This window comes from Arachis stenosperma, chromosome 10 (genome assembly GCF_014773155.1).
Source record: "Arachis stenosperma cultivar V10309 chromosome 10, arast.V10309.gnm1.PFL2, whole genome shotgun sequence".
NCBI classification, from domain to species: Eukaryota; Viridiplantae; Streptophyta; class Magnoliopsida; order Fabales; family Fabaceae; genus Arachis; species Arachis stenosperma.
The window spans coordinates 123,986,538-124,006,112 of NC_080386.1; the positions used below are offsets into that span (position 1 = coordinate 123,986,538).

The following is a 19,575-nucleotide window of genomic DNA, read 5'->3' on the forward strand; positions in this document are numbered from 1 at the left end:
ATTTCTTATCTATTATGCTTTGCTGCATTTACAGTTAATGTGGTTTCCAACTTGTTAATATGGTTGAAGATGATGAGGTTGATCATGAAATTTTGTTTCTAAATTGCAGATGGGAGATCCTTGGATTACCATCATATTTCACCATGGAGGCTTATTCGTCACAGAGCGTGATGGAACTGTGAATTACAGTGGTGGACAGATTTTTGAGTTGCCGAAAGTTGACGTAGACACTGTGGATGTATTTTTTATCCGAGATTACTATAAGACACTTGGGTATGACAATGTGACTCACTGTTGGTGGCTGGTGCCTAATAGGCCATTGCAAAGAGGGCTTAGAGCTTTGACACATGACAAAGAGCTCATGGAGATGTGTTATGCTGCTCAGACCAACAAGGGAGTTGTCCATGTGTATTATGAACATGGGGTCTCTGAACCTGTGTTTGATGAGAAAACAGGACTAGCATCATCCAAAGGCAAGGAGTTGATAGTGCTACCAGACCCTATTCCACATACATACCCCAGCATCAATGTGACAGCCAATACAATTTCCACCACATCACCACCGATTCCAACCTCAGAACCAATGAACACCACAATTCCTACTCCAACAATAATCCCCCCAACTATGCCTACTGGTAAAGGTATTTCAGGACCAAAGCATAAGAGTCACACTACTGCAATTTCTGTTAGTTATTCCAAATCACCACCCAAAGAAATGGCAGCACCCACAGCTGTTGCTCCCAGTGTTAAGCCCACCCCACCACCAAAAACAATGGCCAAACCCACAGTTGCCACTACTTCTAAGCCCAACCCACGACCAAAAAGAATGGGCCAGTCCACTGCTGCTCCAAAGTCAACGGCCCAGCCCACTTCAAAACCTGTAACAAGATCAACATCACAAAAATCAAGGAGGTCTGATATACCAAAGAAAGGCCCTCAGAAAGTAAAGAATGCAGCATTACATGCTAGGAGGCCTTTAACAAGATCAGCTGCAACTGGAACTTTTGGAAGAGCATCTGTTAAGGGAAAGGATCCTGAGACTGTGTTTGTTAGCTTGTCTAGTGAGGAAGAATCTTCAGACTCCCATGACAGTTATGACAGTGTAGAGGATGAACCGTATAAGCCTGCTGCTGATGATGTCTCTAGTGTGGAAGAAGACGTGGTTGGGAAGAGATCAACTGGAAAGAAGAGTGATGCTAAAAAGAGGACTACAACAGATAATAAAGAAGTTAATGAAAAGAGTTCAGTTATGCTTGAGGATGATGGGATTGTGTGTGCAGAGTCAGGGTCTGAAGATGATGAATTCTTCTTTGGGCCGATTCCGAAGGTTGGTGAAACGGGAGCATATTATGATGCTCAAGATGGAGCTTATGATGAATCTGATGGTGGAGAGTCTTGGCACTCTGAGGAAATGAAGACTCCACCGAACTCTGAGGATGAGTTAGACGAGGTTGAGTCAGATGAGGTGTTTCCGGTATTTAGGGAAGGAGGAAGGTTTGGTGAGCTTAAACTAAAGGTTGGGATGAAATTTAATTCTAAGATGGAATTCAAGAAAGCTGTTCGTGAGTACTGTATCCAGGAGGGAAGGCAGATCTGGTGGAAGAAGAATGACAATTTAAGGATGAGGGCTGTTTGTAAGGGAGATGAGTGTGGCTGGGTAGTATATGCTTCCATGTACAGTGAGGGTAACTGCTGGTAGATCAAGACATTTATGAACGATCACACTTGTCCTAGAGAGACTAAGAACAGGCTAGCTAATAGGAAGTGGCTGGGTTGCAAACTGGTTAGGAAATTAAGGAAATATCCCAACCTTAGACATTGTGAAGCTGGCCAGTACTTTAAGAGCAAGTGCGACTTGGACCTCAACAAGTCTTCACTGACAAGGGCTCTAGGGGATGCTAGGGCCATAGTTTATGGAGATGCTGCTGCCCAGTATGGTATGGTTAGGGATTACGGGTTGACATTACTGAAAACTAATCCTGGCTCCACTGTGAGTATTGGTGTTACACCTCATCCCAATCCTGATGAAGATCCAACCTTTGATAGGATGTACATTTTTCTTGATGGGTGTAAAAGAGGGTTCAAGGCTGGCTGCAGACCACTTATAGGGTTGGATGGAGCATTTCTAAAAACAAAACATGGTGGTCAAATCCTCTCTGCAATTGGTCAAGATGCAAACAATCACATTTATGTGATTGCTTATGCAATAATGTCCATTGAAAACACGGAGAATTGGTGATGGTTTCTGGAATTGCTGCACCAAGACTTGGGTGACTACAAGCAACATGGTTGGTGTTTTATTTCAGACATGCAAAAGGTATGCATATCTATTGCTAGTTATCCTAAGTAACAGTTGTGATTCTTAGATATACCTGCTGCTGAGTAGTGAATAATAGTAGTATAAATTGTAGCTCAACCATGTTGTATAAACACAAATCTGTTTACTTAGATTGAGTAATTGTTGTATGCTGTATAGTTGATGGTTGCATTATAGGAGATAGTATCTGTGTACTCAACTAAGCTAAGGTCCAAGTTGTGTAAATTAAATAATTGTTGAATTGAATATCTGCTGGTTTATCTGCTGGTTTATAAACACAAATCTGTTGACTTAGATTGAGTAATTGTTGTATGCTGCATAGTTGATGGTTGCATTATAGGGGGTAGTATCTGTGTAATCAGCTCACCCAAGGACCACGTTGATGTCACTTACACAACTTTAGGGACCACTCTGAGTTCATTAAAATAACATTAGGGACCTTTTTGAGGCTCGATTTGAAACTTTGTGACTGGCTTGTTGGATTTGCAGGGTCTAATTCATGCAGTTCAGGATGTGTTCCCAAATGTCCATCACAGATTCTGTGTATGGCATTTATGGAGGAACTTCAACAAACAGTGGAAGGATAATCAACTTAGAGGTTTGCTTTGGGAGTGTGCACGGTCTACGACTCAAGAGGGATTTGTGGAAGGGATGAAAAAATTGGAAAGGCTAAATAAGGATGCTTGGAGTTATCTATGCAAATGGCCAAAGAATTCATGGAGCAGGGCATTCTTCAGCATTGCACCAAAAATGGACAATATCTGCAATAATGCATGTGAGATTTTCAACTCACGGATCAAGGACCCTAGAGCCAAGCCTATTATCACACTGTTGGAGGAGGTCAGGATGTACATCATGAGATCTATAGCCAGGAACAAGGTGAAGTTGAGGAACAATGACGGGATTTTACCTCCAATACAGAGAAGTAGGTTGGAAAAGATAAGAAAGGAATCAAAAAAATGGGTTCCCATGTGGTCTGGTGATGCAGATTACGAAATATTTGAAGTTCATGGGTGGCCTACAAATATGGCTGTGGACTTAGGCAAGAGATCATGCACCTGTGGTTTTTGGCAACTAAGTGGTATGAATTTTTTATGCATATTTTTTAAATTTTTTATTTTCGATTTGCAGTTCAAATTATGTTTATGTATGGCTGTGATGTTCTATGTAGGGATGCCATGTGTGCATGCATGTGCAGCTTTGGCCCGGGCTGGTAAAAGGCCAGATGAATTCTGTCATAGCTGGTTGACCATGGAAGCATACAACAACACCTATGGCTTCCATATAAATCCAATTCCTGGCCAGGCACTGTGGGAGAAATCACCTTATAATAGACCTCAAGCACCAAAGTTCAAGAAGAAGCCAGGGCCAATCAAGAAGAAAAGAAGAAAGGATGCTGATGAGGAGCCAAGTAAAGGCAAGAAGCAGAAGACCTCAATGAAAAGAGTTCATAAAAAAGGACATTGTCGCTATTGTGGTGAATCTGGTCACACAAAGAGGAACTGTCATAAGAGGGCCGTTGATGAAGAATCAGCTGCTGTGGCGGCGGCTGCTGCTGCTGCTAATTCTGATGCTAATGGAGGTGAGGTCAACAATTCTGCTCCAACTGCTGCTGTAAATGGTGGTGATGCCCCAACTGTGTCACAGGATCAGGTTGAGATTCAGCTTGATCTTAGTCAGCCTATTATGTCAGAAACTGATGACTCGCAACAGGTGGGTAATATTATTTACCCATATATATACATGTATTATGGTCATACATTAATTTTTCTTAGTCACATTAAATTTTTGGTGTTTCATACATAGGTGCAACAACCTCCTGTTCGGCCATCGAAACTGCCTCCTAAGAGAAAGTTATCCACACCCAGTGCTACCACCCAACCATCCAGCACCCCATCTGCAAGCACTCCATCTCTTCCATCTGCAAGTACTCCATCTGCAAGCACTCTCCCAACAAGCAGTCAGCCTGCAAGCACTGAAACAGCAACGAATCTACCAGCAATGCGATTTGTGCCTAATCCGGGATTCAAGCCACCCAGAACCAAGAATTAGTGACTTAGTTTTTTATATTTAGGGACAGTATGGTGCCTTTATTTTTCTGTTTTGCTGAAGTAATGTACTGTGTATGCTTTCTTGCTTACAATTCCAGTGTTGGAGATTGAAAACTTATGACACTTATGTTTTGAAAACTCCATTATAGTTGGTGACTATTGTTCTGCCTTTATAATGCCTTATTTTGGATGTAATCACTACCATATGAAATATGAATTATGACTTTCTTGAAGAGATCTGTGACAAATTTTTGGTTTTATTTTGCACTCTCATATGCAATTAAGATGCTTTTCAAACACTATAAACTCCTATTATTCTGCTCCAACATATGCAAGCACACTAGTCTCAATCACTTTAATTTTCATTTCTTTCAAACAAACTGACAGGTACAACTACAGCAACAACATGCATAATTCATGTGTTTCTTCCCAGATACAATTGGCCAAACTGCCTATCTAACTTTAAGACAAGAATGGCTACTGTAACCAGCAGCATAAATACAAACACCAAAACTCCACCCACTTTTAGAACCCTAACTTCAGACTCTAATCTTCCAAGTTTCCAAGCAAACTTCATCTTCCACTCTTCATTGTCAATTGAAGGGCTTGCTCTACCATCACATGTGATCACATCTTCTTCAAGAATTTTATCAATCCATATAAACAAACCACACCACTTCTTGCCTACAGTCTGCACCAAGGTAAAAGAATCAACCAAATTTATATCCAAAATTACAGCAAACAACAACAACAACAACAACCACTTACATTGTAGTTTGGGCAACCCACGAAGGGTCTCCCTGGATTAGAATCCGTCATTGACCATCGCAGCACTGGTCTCAAACCGCATCTGCACCATTCTGGCAAACGCGAATCCCTGTTCCTGTTCATTCTTCTCATGATGCTTCCAAACGATCGTGGGTTGTTCGAGCTTCCAGCAGCATTGCTCGCGCTACCCATTGTGGTCTGGGTATCAAGATGCTGCAGAGAAACCAACGGAAGAGACCAAAAGAGAAGAGAAGGGCACTGGAGGTTGATCTTCAGATTTGGGAATTAGGGATTTTAAACTTCGAATTAGGGACCAAATTGGGTCAATAAAATTCGTTCTTCCACCTCAGCTAGCTGTTATGATTGCCCGCGTGTCACCAAATTAGCCACATCAGCTTTTCGATGACGCCACCTGAAGGAAATGTGCCGGAAGGACAACACTGAGTCCCGGCGTCTAACTTCAGGTACCAATTTGGGTAATTAATAATTTTAGGAACTACTTTGAAGCACGAGGGTAACTTCAGGGACCACTCTGAGGCTTAGCTCATTATTATCATCATGTCATTGCAACAAAATAAAATAAAAATCCCATTGAATTTTCCATTTTACTCCTTATTTTATGCTAAAATTTCATGAAATGCTTACAAAAAGCAAACGACCAATTACTCTCTCAAACAAAATTTTATTGGTATATATATTAATAATTTTTTATATTGGATGTTATCAACTTGGTGGCTGTAGTTTAGTGGTAAGAATTCCACGTTGTGGCCGTGGAGACCTGGGCTCGAATCCCGGCAGCCACAATTCATGCTTTTAACTTTTTATATTAAAAGTATTTATATTGTTTAAAAGAAAAAACGACCTATCTTGCTAAAATTTTTAATTAAGATTAAGTTTAATATATTTTGATTTTATTTTTGGTCTGTCAGATTGTCAATGTGAATAGAAAATATTTTATCGTTTGAAATGAATAAATTACGTTTCATTAGCCATCTAAATGACGTTGATCAAGTGATGACAATAATAGGATAAGAAAAAACCAGCATATTATATTATATTATTTATGCAATAGTGCTTCTGTAGTTTCCTGCATAGTTCCCACTTTCCAGCTGTTCTTCGACCCCCTGTTGACATCATCATAATCACTTCACTTAACAATTAAAAAATCAACGAATAATATATTCGTAATCCAAAAAATAATATATTATATTTTATGGATGATATAATCACAACTGGTGTATGTGTTTTTAACTTTTTATATTTAATCAATAAAGTGAGAGAGATATTATCTATTGTTAATAATTTTTAGTTTTTACCCACTAATTAAGGAGGTTTTATATATATATATATATATATATATATATATATATAAAACAAACCCTCCTTAATTAGTATATGTCATGGATTATATTTGTATTCAGCTTTTATTTATATTTAAATTTCTTTTATAATACAATACAACAATTCTCAACGTCTAAAACGAAATTCTTATTTCAATATAAATGTTTCTATATGTATACAAATAAATATTTCAAAATCATAAAGCAATGTTTCTGTCTGGACGTTTGTGTTAAGGGCCAGCACCGAATGGCACCTAACCCAGAAAAGGATGAAAGTTTTGATTGGTCAACTGGGTTTCTTTCTTTCTAAATTCCTATGCCTACCTTTGAGGATGCAAAATAAAAGGGTCTCATAAACCCAATGTTCCCTATAAATATGGCATGCTTGCTTCCTCCTCCTTCAACTAACCACATTTATACACACATAACATTACATTATTAGAACTCAGTATCTTGGCTTTGCAATGTTTAATTTGTTCATCTCATAGATTGATTTGAAGCTAAGAAATGTGTGAGAGGAACTTCTGTCGCAGGAGAGATGACGCCTTTTGCTACACACTCGACTCAGCCTGGTCGACTGGTCGTGTGTAATTGGCTAGTAGCAATAGGAGTCATCTCTCTTCGACAAAAGTCCCTCCACTTTCTGCCTAGAACTCGAGAAGTCCAACCTCATCCATATATAAGCAAGTAAGAAATTTCCAGCATTTTTTTGTTGCTCATGTTAATTTGTTCCATCAAATTAAGGTTTGTTTGGGGTGTCAAATAATGGAAATTAAGATAATTGTTATTGGCAATTTTGTTATTCTGATGGTTTAGACTTGACTCTTGAGAGTCCTAAGCAGAAAAAAAAAGGGATCAATGATCACGTGAAGAATGCATATTTTGATGGGTTGGTATAGTTGTCATTGGAGGACAACGATTTAACTCTGATGGTAGTGAAAATATTTTGATTTTGAATAGAAAATATTTTGATTTCTTTCTTAAATTTCAATTATATATATGTTATTAGTTTATTATATATTTTATTATCATGGATTCATGGTAGTGCATGTGAATCAAAACATATTATGGTACGATAAAGACTTCATTTTAGGAAAATTATTCCATTCATGTTTTTATTATCCGAAATATGGAATTATATATTATTGAAACTGAACCAAGTTGCTATTATTAATCAATAACATGGTTAAAGTGGTTTGAGATTATATATATTAATTAATGATTTTTGTCTCCTGTGAAATTAAGTGATGACAACCATCCATGATGAATGTTTGGAGATGTACAAGTTGCTGCTGCAAATTTAACACTGTTTGTTAGTTATTCATATTCTCATCATGTGGTGCACTTTTTTGTTTTTGATATTGGAATAGTCGTTAGTGGTGTTTTTCTGAAATGTGGATTGTTACCCAAATGTGGAACGGTTTAATTAGAGAAGTAGAAATTGGACCGTCCGATATGTTAGAAGTACAAAAATCGGACCGTCTAATTTGTATAGATATACAAAAATCGAACGGTCCAATTTGTGTACCCCAATTTTTTTTTTCATTTTTTAAACACAAATCGAACAGTCTGATTTATGTACTTCTTACAATTTTAAAAAACACAAAAAATTTTCATGTTAAAATATATCACTCGTATCACTTCCGTTTAAAAAATTTTTAGTCTCATGTGGTGATAAGATAAACAACCAAATATATATAAAAAAGAACTACTATCTCTTTTAGGTATATTATATACATTCTCATTAATTCTATCTCTGATATTTATTCTGACTTAATCATCAAAATGTTTGTACAGATCACCCATCAATCATACACCGGAATCTGGAACGCAAAATAATTCCAAAATTATAAAATTATATAATTCTAAAATTATAAATTGTAAATCGCTGGTGGTCGTCTATTTTATATAAAGATAGATTGATATCCCTTAATCTTATATAGTGTATTGTGGCCGAATGTGGTCATATGTCCCCCCACAAAGTTAGGTTTGATCACTAAAATAATTAAATAAACATTTTATTGTGTTTAATTATGTGTCATTTTTATTTCTCTCACCTTAATTACTCGTGTTTCAGTTTCACATACTATACCTAATCGCAACTAACGGTATGTGTAAATTTATTCTAATTATAAATGATAGAAAAAATACTTTATTTTTTAAATTATTATTGAAAACAATATAAAGAAAGGCCTATATTATTATTATTATTATTATTATTATTATTATTATTATTAGCAGTGCCATTTATATGGGGTTTATAGTTATCTCCATGGAAGTAGGCCATCTTTCAAATTGACTAGTTCATTCATACGTTAATATTCTCTCTTTTGTTTAACGTTTCGTTTTCAATTATTCTATACAAAACTGAAGTGTCATTTAATTAATTATTTGATGAAATCAATGTTAAACAAATGAAGCAAAAAGATAACAAAAGATTGCATACAGAGCTGAGCTGTGCAGCAATGATTAGATTAGTTCATTCATTATAAGAATGTGAGTTTTTTTATGAACATACATCATGATTAATTAATAATATTTCAAATGAAGTGCTTGTGTTTCACGTGATGAACCTACCGATATGATGTGTAAAACCTTTTTTTATTATATTTTTTATTTTAAAATGTCAAGATTAATTCTTTGCACATTTAATCTTTATCTAAAAATGTTATTTAAGTAATGGATCACTATAGACATAAAATGAGATTTGTTTATTTAAATTATTAATATTTATTTAAGTAGACTAATGGATTGAATAACGGGCATTTTAGTTTGTGTGCGAAACCAGTTAACAATGCTCAATTTGCAAAGAGTTTGTGGTTTTCTTATTGCTGCCGCCAACCAATAAATTAAACAAGGTTCAATGTATATGTATAGCAAGAATATTATTGGTTATCATATCGTACCTCAAATGTCACATCAATGATTAATCATAATTTAAGAGTTAAGTTTTATTTTAGTCTCTAAAATTAATGAATTGTAATAATTTTAGTCTTTAACTTTTTAATTATTATAGTTTAGTCTTTCATATTTAAAAAAATACGACTTTTTTATTTAAATAAATAAACAAAAATATTAATTCTCAAAATACGTAGAAAATAAAATTAAAATAAAAATACGTATGACCATGAAAGGATTGAGAAAAGACTCATAAAAACAAAAGGATATGAAATTGAAAAGTGTATTAAGCTCTGTTACAAGAGTATTGCATTATGCCATTTATAGCAATAACAACACAGTTGCAGTAACAAGATAACAGCATAACCAATTCTTGTTATTCATTCCACAATTTAACTAACTTACTATTATATACTAATATCTCTATACTCTATTAGACCACTTCATCTGTAACGCATGTGAAATGAAAAAACACATCAATTCAAGAATATGAAAAAACACATCAATTTAAGAATGACACCAGCGAAATAAAAGCTGACATGAAAGAAGAGTAAACAGGAAATTGAAGCCTGACTTCTAAATGCAGGCAACCGCAAAATGGCCACTTCTGGTTCAGCATCCGCGAATTAGAGTAATTAGCTGTCGCAGACACGAATTGGGCCAACACAGTGGTGACGCCAACGAATTGTGTTGCAAACCATATTCCATATTTTATCGCTTAGAAGAAATTAGTTAATCTAATTCTATTTAAAAGTTTATTATTAGTCATTATATTTATGCATATACAGCGGATTTGAGTTTTGCTATAATCAAAACTTATTATCATTAAAATCAGAACATAAGGCACACTTATATATCAATTCAATTCTTTGTATTTTTTTATTTCTTCAATCAAATTTGGGTGTGTTTAACAAACACGTTAGAGAGGATAAAAATGCGTTTAAATTTCTTTTAACGTTTTTTTGTTTAATAATTTTTTCTGTTCAAAACCCAAACGTGATTCTCCATTTTAAAGGCGCCGTTCACCTAAAACAAGAAGTTATAATTTTTGTGTTCACCTAATTTATGTTTTGGTGTTTATTTGTTTCAATAGTATTCTAATTTTTTATAATATGTATTATTGTTTCTATTACAAATGATAAATTAAATAAAAAGTTAACCATACATAATAATAAAAGCATAACTAATAAAAGTTAGAATCCAAGACAATAATAAAAATAAGATTATTGAGAATATTTAAAAAGAACACTATAATATATTATTTTATATGTTATTTTTAATTTAATAAATAAATATTAATTTTTACTATAAAAAGAGTACTTAAAAGTTGTTCATTTTTATGTTATTTTTAATTTAATAAAATAAAAATTATAACATACTAAAATAGAATACTAGAAAAAATATTATACAAAAAAATATACTAAAAAAGTATAAAAAATGATTAAATATACTTAAAAAGATAACATTATAATTTAATATTATATTTTTTTAGTAATTATCTATTTAAAAATTATTTTAACTAATATTATACAAAGAATATTCATTTTATCAAATTCAATTTTAGTATAGAATTGTCAAGCGAGCATAAATCATGTTGGCACAAAATTACTTTTACCAAAAATAAATTCTATAAAGTTACTTTCATTCAAACTTCAGTTTGACAAACCGCTAATCCAAACATACACTTTATCGATGATCTCAACACTGAAGAGCCCTAGGACTTTGGACACTAGTCACTGCCATCACCAGTTTCAATTCAACTAGGATTCAATTCATTTCAATTCAATCTAGTGTCAAAGTTAAGCCACAATATAATAATAAATGTGCTTGAACAGCTCAAGAATCACGATATTCAGTGAGCTCATATGTGGCAAATGACCATCCGAAGACATGACCTCGACAATAGAGCTGCCGCCAAGGTGTTGGTGCAGGTACTCCGCCACAACCACCAAACAGTGAGGTCTTTCTTGCTTTGTATTATATGACATGGAATAGTAACGAGGCTTAGGATTTGTCTCATATGGCTTTGGAATATGGTTTGTAGTTCGTGGGCGCCGTCACTATGTTGGCCCAATTCGTGTTTGCCAAAACTGATGTGCTCTAATTCGCGGGTGCTGAAACAGAGGTGGCCATTTCGCGCCAGTCCTGCATTGGGAAATCAGGCTTCATTTTTCTTGGGCCGTTTACTCTTCTTCCATGTCAGCCCCATCTCGCTGGCGCCATTTTTGAATTGATGTGTTTCTACATTTCGTATGCGCTGCAGATGAAGTGGCCATGCGTATTTTTAACCCAATTTCATTCCATGCGTATCTTGGAAATTAATCATTTTTGTTTATTTATTTAAATAAAAATTAAAAAGTGTACCAATGTAATTTCTCGTGTATTTTCTGTTGCCGAAACTCAATCCCGTAGTGACGTAGCTCAAGCCTTGTCACGCTAAACATATATTAAATTAAAATGAGGTCGTATGCATTTTGGTACTAAAGAAGACACTAAATGACGTCGTTTGAGGATTTGAACAATACTAAAATGTTATACCCCTCTCTTTTAGTATTGTTCAAACTCTAAAATGCTCTTTTAGCGCTAAAACGTGTACAACGTAATTTTAATATGTCTAACATGACAAGACTTGAGCTATCTCACTAATGGCGTTGAGGATGGACTATATTGGTGCACTTTTTTGAATTTGGGGGACCAAGTTGTAGTAATTAAAAAGTCAAGGATTAAATCAGTGCAACTCGACAATCTCAAAGACCAAAGTGGAGGTTAACTCCATAACTTAGCTTTAGCCTTTTAAGTATTTTATGATTAACGTAATACAATTTGTTCCTGTGTGAAAATGACTTCGAGGTATAGCTGGTTCCGCTGATGCTTGAACTGGCTTTCCTCAGAATAAAGAGTGGGGAACGTCGTCTTCTTCTGGGGAGGCGGCGTTGGGTACCTGAAAAGGGACTCCAACGCTCAAGTAAGTAGGAGTATGAGAAAGTTCAGAAGAAAGCTTAGAGTGAAGTGCCTACCTTTGGCTTTAGTCGTTTGTTAGTATTTGTAATGGGTTATTTAAATAGTTTGTTACGCGTATCTTGCTTGTGGATTTGACGGGGTCCAAATTTTGTTACCGTTCGGATTTGTTGGGATGATATTGTTTTGAGTGGGGAAGGTTGTCGGGGAAAGTGTATCTGCCAGCTATGCCAGATTCCGAGTTTATAGTAAGTGTGGGTCATAACTGAGTAACGGATCATAGCCCCTAAGCTTGACCTGTTTTTCTAAGCCGAGATATAACAGGTCGAGCTTAGTGTATAGCTCAAAATCGGGTATAGTGGTAGCCCCTAAGATCGACGTGTTATAGCGTGTGTGTTTCGAAAAATGGTTCAAGCTGAATGTTTTGGCGGTAAATTGAATATATATTTGGATGAAAGAGAAATTGTCGGGAATCGTGCGTGGTGCTTTAAAGTTTTATGGAGAATAGGGATAGTTTTTTTATCAAGGGCGTTGGTTTTGGAAACGGTAATCAAAATCAATGGTTAGGGTTTGTTTGGATAATTTTGATTTTTAACCTGAAAATCAGGTTAGTGGGCTTGTGGATTTGGTAGACTCTTCGGTTACTGTTGTTGTTTTTACTTCATCTTCGCAATTTTCTGGAAATGAGCAGAAAAGGTTAGTGTCTTCCATTTATGTTTGTATTCTATTTCGTTGCTTATGGATAAGGGAAAAATGTTGTTGACAAGAGGGTTAAGGGAAAGAAGAAGAAGGGGGTGGTGGATGATGTCGACAAGGTTGTTGAGGAAGTTTTTGTTTGGGATCCCGCGAATCCTTATGGGTGGGTTGCTGAGTCTGTTAAGGGTTGGGTGTCTGTGTTTGATGATAATCGGAGTGTTTCGCAATTGGGTTCACCTTCTTCTTGGGTTAGGGCTGGTAGTGAGGTTAACTTAAGGTTTTTGTCGTGCAATGCGTCTGATCATGTCTTCCATCGTAGTGAAGGTTTTGAGTGTTTTTACATGTATAATGCCGTCTTTGTAGAATTAGGGGTTAGGTTTCCCTTTTCTGAATTTGAGTGTGGGGAGTTGATGCAGTTAAAATGTGTGCCATCACAATTACATCCAAACTCGTGGGTGTTTGTTAAGGCTTTTGAAATTTTGATGAGTGTGCTGGAGATGGAGGCATCGTTGGAGGTTTTCTTTGCTTTGTTTCAATGTAAGGGGGATAAAAAGGGGGTGCTGGCTGAACCTTGCTAGTGCTTCGGGTCGCGCTATATTTAGTTTGTATCGTTCTTCTTTCAAAGGTTTTAAGTCTATGTTTCTGAGGGTTGGGGTTGCTGAAAACAATTTTCTGTGGTATATCGATGATTGTTTGTTGGAGAAGTTTCCTCTGTATTGGGTTCCAAGGCCTAGGCAGATTCTTGGTATGGATAGGATGGAGTATGAGAACGAGATGGTTGTTGAGTTTCTTGTCAATCATGCATCCTCATCTTCTCTTCTTTCTGTTGTTGATATTTTAGAGCTTGAGGTTGATAGGGATGCCTAATCTGAATATATAGGTAAATGGGTTGTTTGTATTGTTTTTTTTGTAAGTTTTTTGTTTGTTTATTGATTATTTTGATTCTGTGCAGTTGAGAAGGCTCCTAAGGTTACATCCAGTAGCTTGCGGGCGTTCTTTTGAAATAAGAATGTCGAGAAGCAGGGGTCAAGTAGTCGGACTGTGGTTGATAAGGGAGGGGAAGTGAATCAACCTTCTCCTATGAAGAAGGTTAGCTATAAGCGGAAGAGGACGGATGCCAAGGATTGTGGGAATATAGCTGAGGGGGAGGGTGGTATGAGGGAGGTCAATTTGGACCAAGTAAAAAGGTTTACTGAGAATCAGAAGGTTCTGCACGGCTACAGGGGTGACGAGGACTTGACGTCATTTTGGAGTGAGCATTTTTCCTTTACTGTGTTGGTTGATGAGCATGTTCAGAGTCCAGCCGATGTTAAACTTATTCATGATGTTGGAGATGTTGGCGTGGCTCAGTATTTGCAGGTATTTGTTGTGTTGTGTATGGGTGTACTGATCAATTTATTGTTGTATTGATTTTGGTTTCTGTATCGTTGTTTGGTAGGTTATCGGTGCTCGGTTGATGTGTGTTGGTCAGACGGAGGAGTTGAGGCTTTCAAGGGCTGGTTTTGATAAGGCTGCTATGGATCAACTGATGCAGGAAAATTTGGGGAAGGGGAATAAACTCCGCGATGCTTTGGATTTGGTGAACCAGTTAGGAGAGAAGTTGGCTACTGCTGAGGCTTCTATGAAGAAGTGTGGTGAGGAGAAGATGGCTCTTGAGGCGAGATTGATTGTGCTTGGGGTAGAAAAGAAACAAGCTGAGGATGAGAAAGAAAATCATGGTCTGGAGATGTTTTCGGCTGGGTTTGGAGGGTTGTTGAGTAGGTCAAGCTTTTGGTACCTGCTGCTGATTTGTCGAAGATGGATCTTTGTAAGGTGGTCGTTGGGGATGAATTGGTAGATGATGAGGATGGTGTTGAGGGTGAGGGCGAGAATCCTATTGCTTAGTTCTTGACACTTTAGTTTGTCTTTTGTTGAACTTATTTGACTTGGATTTTTGTGATGAACTTCTGGCTTTTAGCTAAAATATAAAGTATTTGATGTTTTGATTTTGTTCATACAGTAGTTTGAAAGATATTTTGGTATATCATTTGTATGTTCGCTTGTGGCGATTGATTAGAATGGCGTATAGCACGTATGTTTGTTATCTTCTGTGTAGCAGTCTTATGTTCATAAGACTTATTGGGGAACATGTGCACTATTTAGTGCTATTTGTAGAAGATTGGATGCGCTTTATTTGTCGTTTAGGAAAACGTTGATATGGTTAGGACCGGGTTTGATAAGCTTGTCGCGCGTTTGATTAGTTTTGCAGTATTTTGAATTTTATCAGAAGCTTAGTATTGCTTGCTCGAATTTTAGCTGTGCAGATGGTATAAAAGATAGGGTATAAGTTGTTCGTGATTTATAGTTTGCAATGTAATTGATTAAGTAGAATACGGGGTGGTGTGCCTCATTAAAACCTCTCCAGCAAAAACCCTCCTTAGGGATAAAATCTGGTCGTAGGAAAAAGAGTGCATCACCATATCCGACTTATAGACTAGCTGTAGTACATTTTGAGAGAAGATATGTTCCAAGTATTTGGAAGTATAGCTCCGTCGAGTCTTTGTATTTTGTATGCTCCTTTACCGACGACTCTTTTTATTCTGAATGGTCCTTCCCAATTTGCGCTTAGTTTGCCATGCCCATGTGGCTTTCGTATGTCTTCGATTGTTCTTAGTACGAGACCTTCTTCTGAGAATGTTCTCTGTTTGAGCCTTCTGTTGTATTTCCAAGCTATAGCTCGTCTCGCCGCTGTTTGTTGAAGTTTGGCTTTGTCTCGAGTTTCTTCTACGAGGTCGAGCTCAGTTCTTCTGCTTTCGATGTTGTCGCTTTCACTTATATGTGTGGTTTTGGTATTTTGTAGGGATACCTCAATGGGTGTCATTGTATCACTTCTGTAGACTAGCCTGAATGGTGTTTCCTTTGTTGTTGATTGTTCGGTTGTGTTATAACTCCATAGTACTTCAGGAATAAGCTCAGCCCATTCTCCTTTTAAGTCGTCGAGTTTCCTTTTGAGTCCCTACAAAATGATCTTATTGGCAGCTTCAGCTAAGCCGTTAGTTTGTGGGTGTTCAACAGAAGAGAACTATTGAATGATTTTGAAATTTTGTAAAAAGTTTGTAAACTTTTGATCTACAAATTATCGACCATTGTCTGTAATAATGGATTGAGGAATACCAAAACGGCATAGTATGTTTTTCCATATGAAAGAAGATATTTTTTCAGAAGTGATTTTTGCCAATGGTGTTTCCTCTATCCATTTTGTGAAGTAATCTATTGCGACAATTAAAAATTTAACCTGGCCTGGAGCGGGTAGGAATAGTCCGAGGATGTCTAGCCCCCATTTATGGAATGGCCAGCATATCTCGGATGTGTGCAACTGCTCGGCTGGGTTATGAATGATTGGTGCATGGCGTTGGCAATGGTCGCAATGTTTGACTTTATTCATGCAATCTTGTTGTAACGTCGGCCAGTAGTAACCGGTTCACAAAATTTTGGCAGCCAGACTTTGGCCGCCGATGTGTGTGCCACAGACTCTTTCATGGACTTCATCTATTGCCAACTTGGCCTCTGCTGCATTTAGGCATCTGAGCAGGGATCTCGTGAATCCTTGTTTGTATAAGTCGGCCCCGAGCATGGTGTAAAAGCTCGCTCTTCGTTTGAACTTCCGCTGATTCTGGATGTTGCTAGGGATGTTGCCTGTTTGCAAGTAAGTGATGAAGGATGATCTCCAATCATCCTCCTGCGAAATACTCGAGACTGATGTTAGTATAACACTAGGTTCTTCGAGTGTTAATTGAGACAAGATGGGTGGGGTAGTATGGCTTCTCGTTGTTGCTAGTTTTGAGAGAATATCTGCTCTTTCATTTTGCTCCCGAGGTATATGGGATATATTGAATTGTTGGAAGTTTTTGATAAGGTTATTGATTATAATTTTTTATTTTTCTAGCAACGGGTCTTTTACCTGAAAAACACCTGTTACCTGTTGCACCACAAGGAGGGAGTCACATTTGATGTTTAGATGTACTATTCATACTGTATGGGCCAGCCGAAGTCCTGCTATTAGGACTTCGTACTCTGCTTGGTTGTTGCTTGCATGAAAGGTAAATTGTAGGAATTGCTCGAATTGTGTTCCGTGTTCGTTTTCGAGGAGTATCCCTGCTCCTGATCCCTTGCTGTATAATGCGCCATCAACATATAGTGTCCATATGTTTTCTTCAGGATCTGGTTCTTATATAGTGAGTTCCACAATGAAGTCGGCTAGTTCTTGGAATTTGATGGCTCCTCTGGATTGGTATTGGATGTCGTATTCTGACAGCTCGATCGACCATTTGATTAGTTTTCCTGCTAGCTCGGGCTTCGTTAATATTTGTCTCAAGGGTTGTTCTGTTCGGACCACGATGGTGTGACTTTGGAAGTAGTGTCGTAAGCGTCTGGCTGTTGTAACCAGGGCTAGAGCCAGTTTCTCTATTTTTGGGTAACGGACCTCGGCATTTTGAAGTGATTTACTGATGAAGTATACTTGATGTTGTTGTTTTTCTGCTTCTGTTACCAAGGCAGAACTGATGGCGTGGTCAGTAATAGATAAGTATAGATAGAGTGGTTTACCAGGCTCTGGAGTTTTGAGGATTATGGGAGCTGAAAGTATGGCTTTGAGCTCGGTGAAAGCTATTTCGCATTCCTCGGTCCAGTGAAACTTTTCTTGTTTTCGTAGATTTTTGAAAAAATGGTGTGATCGGTGGGCTACTCGAGGCAGGAACCTAGCTAAAGCTGCGAGCCGGCCTGTCAGTTGTTGGACCTCCTTTACTATTCTTGGGCTCCGCATGTTTAAGACTGCCTGGCACTTCTCTGGATTTGCCTCTATACCTCGGCAGGTGAGCATGAAGCCGAGGAACTTGCCACTTTGTACTCCGAAAGCGCATTTATCAGGCTTGAGCTTCATATTATACTTTTGGAGTTGCTGGAATATCTCTGTTAGGTCTTTAACATGGTTTGTTGTGTGTGTTGATTTTGCTACCATATCGCCGACATAGACTTCTATGTTTCGTCCTATTTGTCTTGTGAAAATTTTGTCCATTAGTCTTTGGTAGGTAGCACCTGCATTTTTTAACCCAAATGGCATGACCTTATAACAGAAATTTCCATTGTCGGTAATAAAGGCAGTTTTATCTTGATAAGCTTTATGCATAAGGATTTGATTATAGCCAGAATAGGCATCCATAAAACTTAAGCATTGAAAACCATAGGAATTATCAACGAGTTTATCAATGTACGGGAGGGGGTATGCATCCTTTGGACAGGCCTTGTTGAGGTCTGTATAGTCCACACACATCCTTCACTTACCGTTGTTCTTTCTTACCATTACCACATTGGCTAACCAAGTGAATTATCTGAGTTCTTTAATGAAGCCAGCGTTGAGTAGCTTTTGAGTTTCTTCCAAGGAGGCTGCTCTTTTGTCGGCGCCGAGGTGTCTCTTTTTCTGAGCTATAGGTTGGATGGATGGATTGATGGCCAATTTGTGACAGATGATGTTGGGGTCTATTCCTGGCATATCTACTGGGGTCCATGCAAAAAGATCAGCATTTTGTCTTAGAAGCCTGGTTAGTTGCTCCTGTTCTTCAATTTCGAGTGCGCTGCCGAGGTACGTATACTTGGCTTCATCATTTATCAACTGGATTTTAGTGAGATCGTCGGTCGGCATTGGCCGCTCTTGGTGGTTGGTCCTTGGGTCCAACTCGGCCAGGGGAGGTAGTTGTTCCGAGTTGTAGACGGCTTAGATGTATTGCTGTTTGGATTGTTTTGGCTGTTCATTTCTTAGACTGGCGTTATAGCACTGTCTGACTTCTTTCTGGTCTCCGTGGATAGTAGTGACTTTGTTGTCCTGTGAAAGAAACTTAACACACAAATGCACAGTAGAAACAATAGCATTGAACGCATTCAAGGATGGTCTACCTAGAATAATATTGTATGGACTTTTGCTGTCTACAACAAGATACTGTATGTCTACTGTCTTACTGTTGGGTATTCCCTGAAAGTGGTTTGCAACCAAATGTAACCTTGAATTGAGACACGATCACCTGAAAAACCTACCAGTTCTCTAAAAGATGGTTAGAGATTTTTGTCGCTGAGTTTCATCTTTTTGAAGGTTGAGTAAAAGAGTACATCGTCACTGCTTCCTGGGTCCATTAGGATATTCTTTACTAATGGCTCCCCGACTTGTGCTGTGATGACGACTGGGTCATCTAAGTTTCGATCATTTGCTTTATAGTCTTTGGGGAGGAAGGAGATTTTCGGTCCGTCCTTATCCATTGGTTGGGATGTGGTGGATTTGGTCATTGTCATCATAGCTCGGAAAGACCTTTTACGTGCCGAGTTTGTACATCCGCCACCTGCAAAACCACCAGAAATGCAGTTTATTATTCTACGAGGTGGATTGATATCAATATCTACTTTTTTCCCTTTATCTCGGGGGATTGCTGTTTGGTTTGAGGTGTGGGCCGAGGTCGTCTGTGCTTCGCTGTTTTCCTCGGCTGTCAATATACTTGTCTAGTAGTCCTTGGTGGGTGAGCTT

General features: G+C 37.5%; 1 non-coding gene across 1 annotated transcript; it reads left to right on the forward strand.

Annotated features, from left to right (window-relative positions):
- Positions 1-5,867: 5,867 nt before the first annotated feature.
- On the forward strand, positions 5,868-5,939 carry TRNAH-GUG (transfer RNA histidin (anticodon GUG)). Its single transcript has one exon. It is a non-coding gene; the product is annotated as a tRNA-His (tRNA).
- Positions 5,940-19,575: the final 13,636 nt, after the last annotated feature.